Below are 5658 nucleotides of genomic sequence, written 5' to 3' on the forward strand. Positions count from 1 at the left end.
AAAATTCAGGATATATGAGAGTGTATTTAGTAATATACAGTCTCCTTTATTAACCTTGTTCTGTAGGAGGAGTGCCAAGGATTATATATGGAAAATAGTGAACCTTGTTTTATGTATTTAAATCTTGCCTTAAATCCCTATTATGGGAATTCTGATTCTGGCCAAGATAGAGTAATAAAGAATAGCGTTACTCTCACACTTTAAACAACTAAAACAAACAAACAAAAAACAAATATATGCAACAATGATCTGCAAAATACTGGACATCATGTGATGAAGGACAGAAATCCTTGAGACATAGGAAACAACTGACAAGAGAGCTGTAATTGTCCCGATTCATTGCATTAAGTGACTTTCCAGGCTGTGGTACAGGGACAGGGAATCCAGACAGAGTTCGGTGGAGGATATGAAACTCAGAATCCAGGGAAACTAAGGCTGCTAGAGTTTTCAGGTCAAAACACCACAAAGGAAAGTGTTTCACAGAAAGAACCCCAGAGATCTGCAGAGAACTCCTCCAGTTTTCAGCTAAATAATGATTAGCATATGTCTATAAGGAAACCACCTGTGGCTAGGAAAAGAACCACCTGAAAGCATTAGAGAGAAGAGTAGATGACATAGTGCCTATTCCAACTAGTCCTCCTGGAAAGCCTCATGATTCACAGGCCATCACACAGAGTACAAAGAAGGATCTTGTCTCACACTAAAAGCAATAACCATAGCCTGAAAATTTAATCAATCAATGGATATCAGCTACAACCAATAAGTAAAAACGAAAACTCAGCTAAAAATGTAAGAAAGTCACAGGTTTCTGTTATCTTCATTTTATGAATACCAGGGATTAAAATCACAAAAACCAAACTCTTACATATTTTTATAGCAGTTATATATTAGAAAAAATATAACACATTTTTATGACTAGTGTATGCCGGTATGAAATCTAAAAGCAATTATTAATGGTGTTCATTTTACCTACATAATTAATTAAGAACTATATATGGGGCATGGCTTCAATCTACTGTTGTTGTTGTTAGGTGCTGTCGAGTTGGTTCCGACTCATGAAGACCCTATGCACAACAGAACGAAACACTGCCCTGTCCTGCACCATCCCCACAATCGTTGTTATGCTTGAGATCATTGTTGCAGCCACTGTGTCAACCCACCTCATTTAGGGTCTTCCTCTTTTCTGGTGACCCTATACTCTGCCAAGCATGATGTCCTTCTCCAGGGACTGAACCCTCCTGACAATGTGTCCAAAGTATGTAAGATGCAGTCTCGCCATCCTTGCCTCTAAGAAGCATTCTGGCCACACTTCTTCCAAGACAGTTTTGTTCATTCTTTTGGCAGTGCATGGTATATTCAATATTCTTCGCCAACACCACAATTCGAAAGCACCAATTCTTCTTTGGTTTTCCTTATTCATTGTCCAGCTTTCACATGCATATGGTGTGATTGAAAATACCATGGCTTGGGTCAGGCACACCTTAGTCTTCAAGACAACATCTTTGCTCTTCAACACTTTAAAGAGGTCCTTTGCAGCAGATTTACCCAGTGCAATGCGTCTTAATTTCTTGACTGCTGCTTCCATGGGTGTTGATTATGGATGCAAGTGAAGTGAAATCCTTGACAACGTCAATGTTTCCTCCATTTATCGTGATGTTGCTTTACTGCACTAGATTATTTAATTAACACTTAACGAGGCTACTTCTCTACAGAAACAGCTAACAAAAAGAATTGTAATTCAATACTACATGTATTGAAAATGCTTTGTAGATAGTGCTAAATAATTTCAACAATCTAGCTGTTTATTACTGATCTTAAAAGTTAAAACAGAAACATTCCCAGTTTACTTCTTGGGTAACTGCTAACATGCATGGCTGAGAAATATTGAGATCATTTATATTAATACAAATTCTATCATCTATCTTCTTTAATGGAATCTCAGTTGTAATGAGGACAGGCATAAATATGGATGTGCAGGGTGTTTCTTATAGTTTTGAGTTGCTAATATAATAAAAATATGGCTGCCTTTTCCACTGACAGGTACATGTCAACACCTAATTGAGAAGGACTGTATTTAGACATTAGCTTATAGAAGAGTTGTGATAATGTGATTATGCTGCCTATGTCCAACATATTAAAAAGCAAGAGGATAGGAAGGATGGTGGAACTTGGAATTGAGATAATTATGCCCTAATATTGGCTTTGTCCTAAAAGCAGTGAGACCTTCGATAAATGTCTTCACTTTGGTTGATCTTGATTTCATCATCTGTAAAGTAATGGGTTTAAACTAGATAATGGAGAAAGTATATTTCAGCTGTTAACATGCTATGAATATATGTGACCGAATAACAAAAAAGTTTATATTCTTTTGTTTTTTTTTAGGTTCTAAAAAAAGTATTAGACAGGCGGAGCCAAGATGGCTGACTAGGTAGAAGCTACCTCTGATCCCTCTTGCAACAAAGACTCAGAAAAACAAGTGAATCGATCACATACATGACAATCCACAAACCCTGACCATCAAACACAGATCTAAAGAGTTGACCTGAGTGAGAGGAGTGAAAAGCTGTGCCCTGAAGCAGTGACAGCCTCTGGAACCCACATCCCGCGCCACAGCCTTGAGCCCTCACGGTTCCCTGGTGCCGAGTGGCGGGGTTGATTGAGGCTTGCTGAGGTGGGGCAGGCACAGGACACAGCCGTAACCCCTAGCCCCCTGGGGTAACCTCAGTAGAGACTCAGCCAGAGCAAGAAGGCTGCACACTGACACGGCTAACGAGAGAACAAGCAACCACGGGGAAGCAGTGACTGTATTTGGAGCCTGGAGCCAGCATCCCAGTAAGAAAACCTTGGTGTCAGGCTTTGGACTGGGCGCAGGGGAGCCGAGCACGGCATCCTGAGACAGTGCAAACACGGGATGCAGCCCTAGCCCCCTGAAGTGAAGTTGGGGGATGTCCAGCCAGTGCATGCAGGTAGCACAACAACTCAGCTGACAGGAGGAGAAGTCACTGGGAGGCAGTGTCTAGTTTTGAAGCCTGGAGTGCGGCATCCCAGCTGGGGAACCTTGGCGCTGGGCTTTGGACTGGGAGTGGAGGAGCTGACCATGGCTTCTGAGACAGCACAAGCATGGACAAGGGCCTGACCCTCGGGGGCAATCTCAACCCAGCCAGCGCACACAGGCTACACGTCCCTCGGGAATCTCAGATAAAACAGTCATCACCAAGCAAGATAAGTAAATTTGCCTATATTGCCGGGTGCCACTCTCTCCTATCTATCTGATCCCTCCCCTCCCTGCCCTAGGTGGCTTCATTAACATTGGATTTTCCTGGGCCAGGGAGTGAAGTGCTCTGCATTTTTTTTTCCTAACCCATTCTCCTGGACTGAGAGAAGCAGCTACTAAAAACCCAGGGAACAAAAATCCTTCCCTGACTTCCCTAACCTGGTATAAAAATACAGAACCAGCTCCAGCCAAGCATATGAGATCCACAGTTTTTGGCTTTCATCCCTACAGGGAACAAGGTGGCTATTATAATGCAAAGGCAATTCTGATAGAGATCGGACTGTAATTAGGGGATTACTGGAAAGACAAGTTTTCCAGGTCTGATATCTCTACCTATTAAACAGAGCCCTCACTGATCCACAATGGGGAACTGAGGGCTAAAGCTCCACCCAAACCACCTAGCCACCTGCCAAAGGGGTCTGAGGATACCGACACCTACCAATCTTTAGAGGTACATGCATTGGGTGCCTAAGGTACAGCTACAGAACCCTCCCACCAAAGTGCTTTAGGAATAGAGACACACCTACCTCACTGGCACGTGGGGGAACGCTGTCAGCATCCTGCCCCCCTGCAGTGTGATGCCCTGCTGCTACTAGAATCTAGTGCACACAACTATCACCACTAATCCTCTAATAGGTGACAGTCTACACCACACACATGGTGACCCAAACTCAGAACACCTAAGCTGTGTCTATTCAAGAATAGTGAATGGATTCTTAGGCTTATATATCGGGTAACAGCCCAAACCAGCTGGTAATAGGACATAAATGATTCAAAGGCTACAACAATCAAGACAGTGCAATCTAGTAGACCATCTGCATATACTGAAAGAAATCAAAACAAGATAAGACTCAGTGAGCAAATATAAAATAAACCATTACAATATCTTATAGATGGCTCAGAGACAGCAGTCGATATCAAAACAAATAAAGAAGCAGACCATGATTGCTTCTACAAATCCCCAAATTAAAGAATCAAAATCTTTCCCAAATGAAGATACAATCCTGGAATTGGCAGATGCAGAATATAAAAAACTAATATACAGAATGCTTCAAGACATCAGGGATGACCTCAGAAATGAAATTAGGCAACCTACAGAAAAAGCCAAGGAACACACTGATAAAGAAGTTGAAGAACTCAAAAAGATTATTCAAGAACATAGAGGAAAAATTAATAAACTGCAAGAATCCATAGAGAGACAGCATTCAGAAATCCAAAAGATTAACAGTAAAATTACAAAATTAGACAACTCAATAGGAAGTCAGAGAAGCAGAATCGAGCAATTGGAATACAGAGTGGGGGAGGGGGAGGATAAAGCAATTGACACCAATATAGTTGAAGAAAAATCAGATAAAAGAATTAAAAAAAATGAAGAAACCCTAAGAATCATGTGAGACTCTAGCAAAAAGAATAACTTGAATGTGATTGGAGTTCCAGAACAGGGACGGATAACAGAAAATACGGAGAGAATAGTTGAAGATCTCTTGGCAGAAAACTTCCCTGGCATCATGAAAGACAAAAGGATAGCTATCCAAGATGCTCATCGAACCCCATATAAGATTGACCCAAAAAGAAAATCACCAAGACATATTATCATCAAACTTGCCAAAATCAAAGATAAAGAGAAAATTTTAAAAGCAGACAGGGATAAAAGAAAGGTCTCCTACAAGGGAGAATCAATAAGAATAAGTTCAGACTACTCAGCAGAAACTATGCAGTCAAGAAGGCAATGGGATGACATACAAAGAGCACTGAAGGAAAAAAAAACTGCCCGCCAAGGATCATATATCCAGCAAAACTCTCTCTCAAATATGAAGGTGAAATTAAGCCATTTACAGATAAACACAAGCTTAGAGAATTTGCAAAAGCCAAATCAAAGCTATTGGAATTACTAAAGGAAATTGGTCAGAAAATCAATAATATCAGATATCAACACAAAAAACGATCACAGAACAGAACATCCTGATATCAACTCAAGTAGGGAAATCATAAAAACAAATTAAGATTAATTTTAAAAAGAAAAAAAATGCTCAAAACAAGGAATCATTGAAGTCAATACGTAAAAGATTACAATAATCAAAAAGAGGGACTAAATACAGGAGGCATAGATCTTCCATATGGAGAGGAAAATGAGGCAATATAGCACGATACAAGTAAGGTTTTAACTTAGAAAAATAGGGGTAAATATTAAGGTAAACACGAAGAGGTCTAACAATTCCATAACTCAAAATAAAAACCAAGAAAGACACAATGACTCAGCAAACAAAAATTCAACTACTATAAAAATGAGGAACACACAATTTAGGAAGAAAAAGTCTCAGCACAAAAAAGTAAGTGAAAAAATGAAGTTGTCAACAACACACAAAAACAGGCATCAAAATGGC

The sequence above is a fragment of the Elephas maximus genome, chromosome 7 (genome assembly GCF_024166365.1).
Source record: "Elephas maximus indicus isolate mEleMax1 chromosome 7, mEleMax1 primary haplotype, whole genome shotgun sequence".
NCBI classification, from domain to species: Eukaryota; Metazoa; Chordata; class Mammalia; order Proboscidea; family Elephantidae; genus Elephas; species Elephas maximus.